Here is a 14,158-nt window from a genome sequence, read left to right as displayed (position 1 = left end):
AAACTTGAGTCAGCTATAAAAAGATCATACGATGTCACTAATTTTGGGATAAGGGCTAACACATAGGCCGCCTATGCCACTCAAGTGAAAATGAAGGACTTTGAACATTTTTAGACTTGTGCGCATAATAGCAATGATTCAACGGAAATTCTTGCACACATGGAAGTCCTGTTTCAATTTTCTTCAGATTTGACTTTTGATAATTTATAGGTGGCGGCAGCTTCGGTGGGGGCAGCAATATCTGTGAGAAACACCCTGTGGGTGAAACCCTGGAAACTGGAGGCTAATCAAAAATCTGCAGGACAGAAGATTCCATTCTCCAGTCCAAAGCATTTTTTGAGAGGATCTGAATGAGATGATTCAGAGTCAGCAGAAGAGAAGTTTTTCCACAAGCCTAGAAAACCCTTCAAGCTATTCCAGGTAAGGATATGTTTTTTTTTCTTCCGAAAAATAGCTACCTATCTCTCCAGAACACTAAAGGTCCCTTTTGAGGCTGGGCTCGCAGTCAGGAAGCCGCTCTTGGTAACAAATCCCGATCACAAGGGGAGTTCAGTCAAACCTATAGTTAGAAATGATTATTCAGAGGTAGGGACAAGGCTTTGGTTCTTTCTACCACAATGGACTCAATTTCTATCAGACCAGTGGGTCCTCTCAGTAGGGGTACTGGATCTCTTTTTTACACGTGCCTCCGAAAGCCCTGTTCAGACCTACCCCATTCTCACAGGACAGCTCAAAGCAAATAACGATGCTAGCAGGAGTTAAGAAACTGATCATCAAAAAGGCGATGATCTAGGTTCCACCTCATCAACAGAGTGAGGGTTTCTATTTGATCCTCTTCTTAGTCCTGACGGCAGATGGATCCTTTCAACTGGTAAGGAACCAGAAATCCCCAAAAATTCGAATGCCAAAGTGGAAACTTTCTGTATGGTTACAATCTAGGCGATAATTCCATTAATCGAGGAAAAGTACTTCCTAGCCACACTGGACTTGTAAGACACCTATTTTCATGTCCTGATTCATCGCAAAAGCCAGCAGTTTCTAGGGCTTTTTCTAGATGGAAAGCATTGTCAGTTTTAAACGCTTACTTTTGGCCTCTAACTATTACAGAGAACTTTTACTAAGGTACTGGCGCCACTTGTTCCAATTTTTTTTTCATACTAGGATGATTGCCTCATTTTTGCCTCTTCTCTTCTTAAGGTGCACACTGCGGTAGCTGTGATAACCACTCTCCAACAACAGATAGGTTTCAAACCTGGAACCAGCACAAGAGAGGAAATTTATTGGAGCTCTTCGACACAAAGAGGGGTCAAGTGTTCCTCCATCAGACCAAAACAGCTACGCTTCAGTTGACCAAACAATACCTTTTATCTCTCAACTAAGCAACGTCCAGGTTTTGGTTGAGGATTCAAGGACTAGTCCCCTGTACATGATTTCACCTCACAGCTGTGGTGAATCACATCTTGCACCTTTGGAAGCCATTCTCGGGTGAGTATGAATCCCAGATTCCACTGTGGCTGGTGATATTCCAAGATCTGAGTTGGTGGCTTTGCAGACCAAATCTAGAAAAAGGGTACTATTTTAGTTTCCCTATCCACTATATTTAACTACAGATGTCAGTCTTTGGGGGTGGAGAGCAATTCTGGAAGATTTGGAATGCAAGGGTTATAGTTCTCAGGAGGTCTCAGGAGGAAAGGGAGCATTCCTCAAACTGGAAAGAACTGACTGTAGTATGGAATACCCTTTAATTGTTCCAACCTCACCTACAGGACACAAACCTGATAGTGTAAACAGAGAATCAGGTGGTGAGATGCCATCTGAATCATCAAGGGAGAACAAGACATTCTCAGTTAAATCTGTTGGCAATTCACATTTGTACCTGGGCAGGGAATCATCTCATATCATTAAAGGCAGTGTACATAAAGAAGGCCATTCATTACTGAGCACGCAGTTAGAGCCGCAGCCTTCCTTTATCAGTGCTTTATCATCTAGCCCATTCAGTGTTCAAACAGATGAGTCAACTGTTTGGAACCCCATAGATCGAAATGTTTGTGTCCCCACTGAATGCAGTGACTCCAACGTTTTGCTTAAAAATGAATTGTCGGAAAGCTTTGGCAATCAATGCCCTGTTCCCATGGCCTTAGGGTCTGCTGTGTGATTCCATCTGATTCCTTTCCTCCCGAGGGTGTTTAAGAAGGTTCAGAGGGAGAGCCTATCAGTAATCCTAATAGCCCTGTTCTGACCAAGAGCTCATTGGTTTTCCTGGTTAATGAGTCTATCCAGGGGCAACGTCTGCAGACTCCCACTGATTCCTTCCCCTCGCCTGCTTCCAATATGGCTGTTGAATGAACTTCAAATGTTGAACCCAATGACTTAGAACTTGGAAGGTTAGCCTTGCAACAGCTATGCTGTGCCAGTCAAGTGGCTAAGGATATTCCGTCATCCTGGAAAAGGTCAACTTTGTCCTCTTACACAAAGAACTGGGCATCCTTTTCCACATTATGTTCATTCAAAGATTTAAATCCAATAACTTGGGATCTGTTTCAAATTCAAGAGTTCATTAGAGACGGTTTTCCGAAAAATCTACCACCTTCAACCTTGGTGGCGCAATGGGTGGAGATTAAAGCCTTTAGAGGGGCAATGGGAGAAGTACCCACTCGCTCTCATTTAGTGACTAGGTTACTTAAACATTTTTGTCTAAGGAAACTGGTAGCCCAAGTAGTGCCTCCTACTTGTGACCTGCCAACAGTGTTAGGAGGCCTACATGAACACCCATTCAAGACTCTAGAGACAGCAAAGACGCATTGGTTATCAGCCAAAACAGCTTTTCTAATAGCAATCAGATATGCTAGGAGGATGGGTGTGTTAGGGTCACTAGTTATTTCATATCCTTATTTGAAATTTCTACTAGATAAAGTGATTTTTCAACCTTATCCTAAGTTCATTCCTAGATTTTGAACAAAATTCCATTTACAACAGGAAATAGTGCTTCCAGTCTCGCAGGAGGATGGTTGGCAGTGGGTACCTTTATCCCTGGATGTTAAAATAATCTTACTTATGTACTTATCTTGTACAAATTAATTGGGACAGTCAAACCCATTGTTTGTTTCTTTTGGGGCAGTGAACCAGGGCAAGGTAGTCACTTCCACTTTCAGCCAGTGATTTTGCCAGGCTATTTGTCAAGCATACAAGTCAATAAATGAGGTTCCACCAACAGGTGTTCAAGGTCAATCAACCATATAAGTCTCTGCATCTTGGGCAGAGATTGGGAGGGGGTCTACCAGAGATATAAAGGGAGCCATATGGGCATCGCACAATACGTTTGTTAACCACTATAAACTGGATACAATGGACTCAGGCACCGATAACTTATTGTGGTCAGAACATCAATGAAATAATTGTTGACTATAATTAACATAATTTACAGGATATACATGGTGCAAACCCTCTTAATTAGCTGCTTGTGAGTTCCTTAGTAATATTATGAATGAGACAAGAAGGTTCTGAGAGGGTAATGAAACCATTACTAACTGGTAAAATGTATTACCCTGTATCAGGTCCTCCTGGCCCCAATTAATGTCTGAGATTTGTATCGCCACTAGATTACTTGGTACACACAAGAGGCAGGAGGCTATAACAGGGTGTCATAGACACAAAGAAATACTGCATGCTGAGTGCCTGTCTAGGGGCGGGGCTTTTCACTGATATAATGACAGGAACGACGAAGACCTTATTCATTGTAATTAGGTTTACAGGTAATTAATGGTTTAAGTTTTCTGCACTGGGCCACTGTGCCTCATATGGCGATCTAGATCTGAAAAAAAGAACTCAGTGGCAGAAGCTCACCATTTCGTTTGTATTACTTTGTTTAGATTTTGCAAAGTAAAAGAACGTGAGTGGAAATACAAGCCAACTTTAACAAGAATGGCAAGATTAAACATTTTCATCATATTTAATGATAATCCAGCATAGTCAACACACCTTATCACACACACAGGCTGAAAGTCTTCTATGGAGTGTTTAACGCTGTGATAACGTTGAGGCTCTGGCAATTTAATGTTCTATGCATGTGTTAGTCATAGCATACAAACATGTTGACGGCTATTGCATTGATAGTACAGAAAGGAGCAGATCAATTTCAATTACACTGGTTCTCCCATTTATATCAGGAATTCATTCTCGCTTTTTGGCTGTTTTGGGTATTGTCTAAGTGGTCCCATATATTTTCGGTTGTGGCCTGTGGTGTTTGGAGATCTGCAAAGTCAGACGGCATGGTCTCGCTGAGGCAGCATCTTTCAACCAGTCCTGAGTTTTAGGCGGTGGATACCTCATCCATGTCTGCAGCAATCTGTGTGTTGCCAACACAGTAAAAATTGCAGATAGCATTCTAGCCATCTGTGGGAGATGTCTACTGTATCCCAGGGGCATTCAATGTGGAGTACCTCTTACAGAGCTATCTACTATCTCTCCAATAATCCCTACCACCTACCTCCAGTATATTGACATTGGAGGTCTAGATGCAAGAAGTTTACCTGGTCATATCCACACCTATGGCAATTATAAGGTTGTCCTGGGAAAATCTTGTGTAGGAAACTGGAAAAAGAATGTAGCCTATTGAGGAATTTCAGTTGTTTTAACTTACACCTATAGATAATAGACATAATCTTAGTTTGCGAGCAGCAATATATCCACACCTCTGTTTCTGTTGGTTCTCCTAGTTCTGCTTCCCATTGATTTAGTGTTCTGTTCATGGTTATAATAAGGTTATCAGTGTATAAACCATAAAGTCGGGATATCCAACCTCTGCTATGTGGTTCTTTGTGTAACTGTGTGATCAAGGTGAAATCCGGAAGCTCATCCAGGAATGAGTGCCATCGAGCAAGTACTGCATGTTTTCATTTAAAGTAGACAAACATGTCTAAGGAGTCAACTGTCTCACACCACAAAACTGTTCCATCTTCATAAACCTATTAGCCGCATAGAGCTGTCTCACCTTCAGTATACCAGCTTTTTCTAGTGTAATCTTCACACTCATGTACCTAGCATGGGCAGAAGCACTGGGCTATCAATCAGTAACATTTCTGGGAAGTATATCCAGAAATGTCGATAAAGCTTTGCCATAATCCATAATGACCAATTAGTGCAAATTTCAGACTGTATCTGCATATAGCGATAAGAGTACTCAGTTGTATGGGAAGGCAATGCCCTTTGCAAATGGTGTTTGCACAGCCATGTTGCTAAAGGCTCAACCACCAGTGCAAAGAGGAGTGGCAAGAGAGTTGCCGCTTTCCTCTATTAATGTGAAATGCTGATGATATGCCACAATTAACACTCACTCTGGAAGTGGGATTGGCATAAAGAAATTTTATCAGAACCAGAATGTTAGAGCTTATTCCCAATCTCCATAGTGCAACAACAGTAAGGGCCACTCCAGTGTGTCAAACACCTTCTCTGCGTCGAGGAAAATAGACAGGACGTTGACCTCAGGACAAATTTGGTGCAGAAGAGTGAATAGAAGGCTCAAGTTATTTACAGTGGTGCGCGCTGAGGCAAACCCAGACTGCTCAGGCAACTCCAGGTGCTTCATTAGATGCTAAGTCGATAGGCAACCATATGGGTCAGAATTTCATCTACGCTCATGTGAGAGCGGACGGTACAAATCACATTCTTGGTGATTTTTGCCAGATTTCAAAATGGTCATTATAAGTGCCTCTCTGACTGTGAAATGAAATGGTGATTTATAGAGCGCGAAACAATCACCCGAGGGTGTCAAGGCGCTTGCTCAATTTGAGGTGGGATTTTAGCTAAGGGCTTCGCAGGCACTTTAGAGACTAAACAGCCAAGTCTTTAACACTTTCCTGAAAGCTAACAGATGTGTTTCCTGTTTCAGTTTTATAGGGAGAGAGTTCCACAACCTAGTTGCGCCCAATACAAAGCTTCTTCCCCCCCGGAGCATTTTTTCACCCTAGGAACAATAAGATCATGAGCAGAGGATGAGCGAAGATTGCGTGCCGGGGTGTAGGGTATCAAATTCCGTTTTAAAATCCCGGTCCTATGTTCTGTGTGGTCTTGAAGACAATACATAGAGCCTTAAACTCAATGGCAACCAATGTAGATCCTTGAGCGCCGTTGACACAGAATTGTGTCTTGGGATGTCCAATAAGAGCCTAGCCGCTGCATTCTGCACAACCTGCAATTTAGATAGGCACCTTTTCCGGAGGTTGGTAAAAAGCCCATTATAGTATTCGGCCCTTGAGAGGACAAGCGCTAAGACCACTAATTTACGGAGCTTAGCTGGGATGAAAGGGAAGATTTTTCGTAGAAGTTTTTAGCGTATAGAAAGAGAGGGAGGTAACCTGGTTGACGTGGTTTTCAAATGAAATTTTGGAGTAAAAAATGACTCCCAGGTTCTTAACCTTGGTCACTGGCGTCAGTAGTGGCCCAAATTCCAGGGGCCAGAGATTGAGTGACCAGAAGTTTGTGTGAGCACCAAAAAGTAGGACCTTTGTCTTGCTGGAGTTAAGCTTTAAGCAATTGGCAGCCATCCATTCCTCCACCTGACGGAGGCAGGAATGGAACTGTTTCATAGTGTCAGTGGGGGATCCTGACACTGAGACGAAAATCTGCGTATCATCTGCATAAGAAACAGCCAAAAAACCTAAGGACCTGATCAGTTTCGCCAATGTTGCAACATAAATATTAAAAAGGTTTGGGCTCAGAGAGGATCCCTGTGGCACCCCACATGTTAATGTAAAATTGGGTGATCTGAGGTTATCCAAAGCCACAAATTGTTCCCTGCCCATCAGGAAAGATTCAAGTAGGGTGAGTGCATTCCCTTTGAGACCAATTCCCCTTAGAACTTCCAGGAGTTTCTGATGGTTCACCGTGTCAAACGCAGCCGAGAGATCAAGCAGCACAAGTGCTGCACTGCCCCCCGAGTCGACTGTTTGCCTAATCATTTCCAAAGATGTGATCAATGCCAATTCGGTACTGTGATGTTTTCGAAACCTGAACTGAGTGTCATCTAAAAGATCATTCCTTTCAAATGTATTCTGATAGGATATTATTCATAGCTTTCTCCGCCATTTTAGCTGGTAGCGGAAGTCTGGAGATGGGGCGGTAGTTATTGGGATCAGAATCATCAAGAATTGGTTTCTTTAAAAGGGGGAGCATGGAGGCCAAATTCCAACTGGTGGGGAATATGCCAGAGGAAAATATTTGATTAAAAATGGGCATCAGGTGAGACCCAAAGATCTCAGGTAAGAGATGAAAGATTTTTGGAGAACCTGATTTAATGGATCTTAGCAAGTCAATTGTTGCTTTCGTTGTCAGTGCCGGAAAAGTAGATAATTCAGGAGAATCCCTGAGTTCAGCGTGAGTACTGGGAGTAATATTGGCAATCCGAGATCTGACTCAAGCCTCTGAAAAGGCAGTTATTTCTTGATCAGTAGCTTTGGCGAAACTGTCGTAGACTGCCTTAACTTTATCTTGGAAAAATGTAGCCACCCTGTAGCAAAATGCCTGGGTTTTAGGCGATTCAGCAGCCTCAGCGCATTTGGCTAATCGTTTTACTGTCGAGAACAGTTCCTTTGACACATTTTTTGCTGTCAGTATGGCCGTAGTGAAATAGGTCGTTTTTTCTTTACAAATGAGTTTTTTATACTCAAGTAAGGCTGATTTATAGTTAGCTTTATTTTCCGGGTCAGGTGATAGTCTCCACCTCCTTTCCAGGCGACGACATTTTTGTTTTTGTGTCCTAAGCCGTTCGGTATACCAAGGTTTGGTAGGTCTGGGCCTATGGCTAGAGATGCATTGAGCTGGTAGTGTTTGGTCTATTGATTTCCTCAGCCAGTCTTCAAATGCAGCCACAGCTTCATTTGGGTCTTCTAAGGGTGGTGGAGGGTTTTGGGCTAATGCAGATTGCAACACGTCCACTTCCAACTTATTCCAAGGTCGGACCATTTTCCGCTGCCTGTTTATTGAATTCCCTGTCAGGGGGTTTTGTACCAGAAATGAAAACATAACAGCTTTATGGTCCGACCAGACAGTTGGCATTGATGGAAGGCATTGGAGAATATTCCATCCAATAAATGACCCCCAGAGTGTGTGCTACCAGTCCCCAGCTGAGTGAGGCCCATGCTATTTGCAATGCCAATAAGATGTATGGCACCGCTATCCAACGAATCCTCCAAGTGGACATTAAAATCCCCCAGGAGCGTAAAGTCTGGTGACTGGGATATGACATCCAGGGAAGTACCAATATCCTTCAGAAAGTTGGCCCTGGGGCCAGGTGGCCGGTAGCATAGCAATCCATTAGAGGTGAGGTGATTGCCTATCATTAGTTTAAAAAGTAAGGATTCCAAGGAGGGACCATTATGTTGGGAGGTAAAGACCCCTTTCCAAGTACTGGGAAACAGGACAGACAGTCCTCCACCTCTTTTGCCCAGTCGGTCTTGCCTTCTTAGTGTAAACCCAGGAGGAACTGCCATCGCTAAATCAGGGTCAGCTGAGGCGTCTCCCCAGGCTTCAGTAATAAATGCTACATCACTGCAATGCGTTTCAATAAGCAAAGCGAACTCAGACGCATGTTTGCATAGTGACCGTGCATTAATAAGGCATCCTAACATGGTCATTGTTTCTTTCTTCCCTGTGGGTACTTGCTTCCGATTTAGTGATGACTGGGGAGATTCCGGTAGATGGTAGAAAAACCCGCAGGCTTTACAATTGAGATGAATCATACATGGATCGGTGTTAATGTCAATTATTGCATTACACCTACCGTGTTTGTTGTAAGCTAGCAGTTGTTCCCCAGTATAGGTGAGTATAGAGGTGGAGTCAGGATAAGGTCTTACACCGGAAGCATCCCTGGCCCTAGGCACGTGCCAGGCGCAGACGGGCGCAGACGGGCTTGCATTTGGCGCCCCTTTGGCACGCCCGCTGCGCGCATCCACTGCGCGACCGCTGTGCGGCCGTGCTTAAATCCCCCCGGTGAAACATCTCGGGCGGGAAGGCGCCCTGCATGCTTCCGGGCCAGGCAAATGTCCTAATGGCCAGGCGGAAGTGCAGGCACCGTGTTGTTCGTTACCAGCCCAGTGAGGTGCAAGTTCACCGAGGCTGAGTACGGGCGGATTTGAAAGCAACCAACAGGCAAGTTGATTTTTTTTAAAAATAGAGGTAAAAATGTTTAATGCACCATGTACGCTGTCGAAAAAGGGTTTCTGGAATCTCTAATTGTAACAGTACTGGGGAGTGGTCAGAGAGTGTATGTGGGAGATAGTAAATATCAGTAACCCATAATAGTGTTTCTATTGAGGTTAACCACTAGTCACTTCTGGAGTGGGTATTGTGGACAGAGGAGTGGTAAGAATACACACTGTTCTCCCTTCTTTTCTCTCTCCATACATCACACAATCTGTCCACTCCCAACATCTGATTCATTACCTTTGTGGCATGTGGGTGATCAATTCTGGTTGGGTTATTACTATCAAGGTTTTGGCGCAGGGTGAGGCTGAAGTCACCAACCCAAATAATATTTCTTGTCCCAGGTTTCCTGCACAGTACCATGATTTCCTAAAAAAATGAGAATCAACATCTGATGTGTATATATTCCAAAAGATAATCAGGGAATCATGTAAAACACCCATCACAAGAAGAAAGTGACCCTAGGAATCAGTGTGAATGCGTAAAGGGTAAAAGGTTAAGGACTTCTTAATCAGCACTGCCACCCCTCTTGAGTAGGTGCTATATGAGGCAAAATATTGACAGTGCCCCCAGCTAAGTGAAAAGGGGCTAACCTGGCCACGTCCTAGTGTGTCTCCTGCAGTATTGCTACCGCTACACCATGTCTCTCCGAGTATGTAATTATCAACAAGGCTGCTTAGTCCCCATATATTCCATGTAAGTGTTTTAATTGCTCTTATATTGAAACTAGGAGAGTCTTTGACTAGAACTGCAAGCAGGTCAGTTGTTGATGGTGTGTGTGGTATAACTTTAAAATGGGTTTCCATATAGCAGCTGTTCTTGGGCCTGTAAAACCGTAATCCCCCTCGTCCCAACTACAGTGACTTCCCCAACTTTCATTGAAGTTATCTCCTAAAACATCTCAACACCCCAATATGAGCATAACTAAGCACATTGGTTAGGATGGGGCCATCACCATCCATCCCTATGCTCCATAACCACAGATTCTGATAAAGTTAACCGTGGCAAACAATAATTGAACAGTTTGCACTACTCATTTCTGAAACCTGTGACCATAATCTATGCAGATCATCAATGTTGACCCACCATGGTTACTCTAAGCGAGGTCGGGCAGAAACAGACAGGACATGTGAACTTTTCAGCAGTGAGGTAGCAAGCCTTTTACTGGGAGATGCAGGCATCAGTCGCCAAAGCAACAGGGAGAGGGTTCATGCTGATGACGATGCACCCCTCGTGTCCACCATTTTGGTTCTGTCCTGATACGGCTGCCTGCAGGGAAGTCAGCACAGGAGAGCTAGGGCTACAATAGTGGTGTCGTTGCTGGCAGGAAGTACCTTTAGACTCTGCAAACCCCCAGCGGCACATTCAGGGCTGTGCCGCTCCAAGCAGCCGGGTTACAGTCATGAGCATCACAATGCATCCAGAGCCACCTCGGGCTCTCCAACTCACCAGTGACCTCTGCCTCCTGTGCAGGCCACACCTGGAGCAGAGCAGCTTCAACTCCACATATCAGTGCACGGAGAATGTCGAGAAGGCAAGATGTCAGCCAAAGAACAGTAATTGGGAGCAGAGGAGAGAGGGCTCTGCAAGCAAGAGGTCATCTATAATGGTGGCTAGTCAGGCCACCCGCACCCCAGAAACCCCACCATTGATAGGACCCGCCTTTGGACGATGGAGAAGCTCGGGCTTCGCTGTTAGAAAATATGTGGTTCTCCTGCCTTTAAATGAGGCGCAGAGACTGTGGATTTGGTAGGTAAGAGCCCCGCTGATTTGAATCTGAGATCCCCTCTCTCAGACTCGCACTGAATCCTTAAGTTGTTCAGAAGAACTGAATAATTCTAATTTTCTATTTTCTTGCATTGAAGATGGGAAGAATTAGAGTTGTATAATACGAATCTACATAACAAACTGCACTTTCTATTTTTGAGTTAAGATTGACATTCTCATATTGCTGACAAATCCTAAAATAATTCATGAAAAAAACCTGAAGCACACCCTTATAAACTTAATTTCATCACGATTTTCATCAAAGTTAGCGTGCAGCACTCCTGTTCGCCACGTCCCAAAACGGCGCTAATAGGTAGAAAATCCATATTAGTGGGTAGATTACAAGTCTGGTGAATTATGAAGTTTCGGCACTTGCCTGTGAATAGGCCCGGATGGGCAATCCCAGAGCAAAAAGACGCATGAAATTTAGAAACTTTTTCACCTTTGACGTGATGGTTAAAAAGCGATGACATTTTGAATAAAGTGGAAGAACTTGACAAAATTATGGAGTGTTTGTGAATACTGTTCACTTGTGTGCAAAGGCTGTGCAACTCCTTCATGACATGCACACAGCGTGCCATAACATGGATTTTCCACATATTAGCGCCGTTTTGGGACGTGGCGAACAGGAGTGCTGCACGCTAACTTTGATGAAAATCGTGATGAAATTAAGTTTATAAGGGTGTGCTTCAGGTTTTTTTCATGAATCATTCACCTTCGTTCCAAACCGTGTCTAAGCACCCCGCTGAAACATGATAAAAAAAATGTCAATGAACTTTAAGGACATTCCCACGTCAGAGGCTTTCTTACAGAATGTTGTCGGGCAACCAGCTATGAATGATTGTATAATGTATTTAGTTATTGGGTTGCATATATTAATTCGTATCTGAATTGATTAACATCGTTTATTGATTTATTTTTTAGGTTAATTATTGAGTGTGGGGGGGCGGTTAAAGGTTGGTGACGTCTTCATTTCATTTGTATTGAGCCATGCTTTTAGAGGTAGAGTGCACTTTAAACGATGGGTGGGGCATTTTCAGCACAGGTGCACAAGTTTAGTTTAAATAGCTCAGGTCGGGAGGGATACGTTTAGAATGCTTGCTGGAGAAAAACAGGGAGGCTGCGTTTTTTGAAACTAGCGTGTTAATAGCAGGTACGTAAGGGATCAGTTAGTGTTCCGATTATGACTTGGGAAAAGGGAGTTTATTATTATTTAGATTTGAAAGGACTTTTACCGTGATGTTTACCAGGAGGACGCTCTGTTTCTATGTGATGTAAACTGGGGAAGTTTGGATGGTGAACTTTTAGTTGAAGGTTGGGGTAGTGAACATCGTGTGTGTAAGCCTTTAGCACAATATGTTTTTCGTTAGCACTTCATGGGGGAACAAGGGTGTAATGATTTGCTGGACTTTTTGATGTGGGTTTTAGATAATAATGGTTAAATGTTAATATTGTAAAATCAATTTGTAACGTATTGTTAGTTGTAACTAATATATTAATACATATTTTTAAACATCATAGATACCCCCGAAGAAGGTCGTGAAGACTGAAATGCATTGGGTAGATTACAAGTCTGGTGAATTATGAAGTTTCGGCACTTGCCTGTGAATAGGCCCGGATGGGCAATCCCAGAGCACAAAGACGCATGAAATTTAGAAACTTTTTCACCTTTGACGTGATGGTTAAAAAGCGATGACATTTTGAATAAAGTGGAAGAACTTGACAAAATTATGGAGTGTTTGTGAATACTGTTCACTTGTGTGCAAAGGCTGTGCAACTCCTTCATGACATGCACACAGCGTGCCATAACATGGAAATCCTAAAATAATGACACACTGTTGAAGGGCAGATGTCTTCTTAGTATGAATAGCATCTTGTCTAGATGTTGAGTAATGCATACTCCTCTTGCTCTCTGTGGAGGCAGTATGGATGTGAGGAGTTTTGTGACGCACAAAGGTGCAAAAGTAATCTGAAAGGGTGAGCAGTGACTGACCAACCAGAGGAACTGGCAGAAGGGGTGATGAGATGAGTTGTTTAATATGCATTTTGTTCAGCTTAGTAGACCATACTGGATAGAGCAGGGATTCTTCCATCTCTTACCTAGTGTAATTCATTCCCTTTGAATGCAGACCATTGCTTGGTGATGTCTTCGTCAGAGAAAGAAAAGAAAAGAAAGATTTTTAATCATACACAGGGAATTGTGTTTTTGTATCACCAATTCTGAAAGAACGGGCAAGTCTGTCAATCTAGGTGTTTTGACTGGCGCCTCCCTGCTCTTGCAAACCTTGTGACCACTTCTAGATGAGGGATGGTTGTATCCAAAGGATGCGAGCTAGCAGGTATCCAGATTGTAACAATCCAAATTTGTTTGGGGCCTTATCACTGGAAAGCAGGATAGTCTTATGCAGAAAATGTCATCAATGGTTAGATATGGCTGACATGAGTGTGCACACTTGCAATGTGTTTGGTAGACTTCTGAATGCATAGTACTCAAATGGCAGCCAGTCTTGGATGAAAGGGAAACTACAAATGTAATAATCAGGCTCCAATCGTTTACAAAATCAATAACAAGAAATTGTTAATCTCAGAAAATGCAACCTAGAAAAACACAATGTATAAAAATAATTTATAGTCACAGTAATTGACAATTGTGACATTAATAATGCGTTACATCAAGGGAAATAATTTCTAGAAACATAGCAATGTCTTTATAACAGACTAGTGAAATCTTGACAATCTTAGGAGAGAAAAACATGAACGCCAAACTGCATGTTCCAGTAGCAAAAACAAAATGATTACTGAGTTCCTAAAGAAATGTAGTGAGCAGTGAGTGGTGTGGCTACACTCTGATTGACCCACATGGGGCTAAGAGCTCCAGTTACCCTTATTTAACCGTCTCTTCAATAATATTTGTCTTCGTAGACATTTTTTACTTACTAACAGTTCATAGTAAGTATATAGTAGTTTAAAATAAACTTCTGTGATTGAGCTACAAGTTTACATACAATACCTTCTACCATAACACAAGCGTATTCCAAAACCCAAAACACTTCCGCCTGTCTCTGTCCAGGTGGTGTTTGTTCAATGGAAAGAACTGCTCACTGGGCGAGGATGTGATTTAAAATATTTTTTATGTTTTTTCCCCAAAATTGCAGTGCTGGTGTCATGTTCACCGCAAGATTTAGGAGTAAAA

General features: G+C 42.9%; 1 protein-coding gene and 1 long non-coding RNA gene across 2 annotated transcripts in view; one reads left to right on the top strand and one right to left on the bottom strand.

The window, feature by feature from the left end:
• Window positions 1-14,158, bottom strand: part of MAMDC2 (MAM domain containing 2) — a 474,787-nt gene that overhangs the window by 54,809 nt on the left and 405,820 nt on the right. The gene's annotated exons all lie outside the window — the stretch shown is intronic.
• Window positions 11,306-12,693, top strand: LOC146866008 (uncharacterized). Its single transcript, XR_014976746.1, has 2 exons — window positions 11,306-12,118; window positions 12,487-12,693. It is a non-coding gene; the product is annotated as an uncharacterized LOC146866008 (long non-coding RNA).

Source organism: Triturus cristatus, chromosome 2_1 (genome assembly GCF_964204655.1).
Source record: "Triturus cristatus chromosome 2_1, aTriCri1.1, whole genome shotgun sequence".
Classification (NCBI taxonomy): domain Eukaryota; kingdom Metazoa; phylum Chordata; class Amphibia; order Caudata; family Salamandridae; genus Triturus; species Triturus cristatus.
The sequence above is the reverse complement of the archived record's forward strand: the minus strand, read 5'-3'. Positions and strand labels throughout refer to the sequence as shown.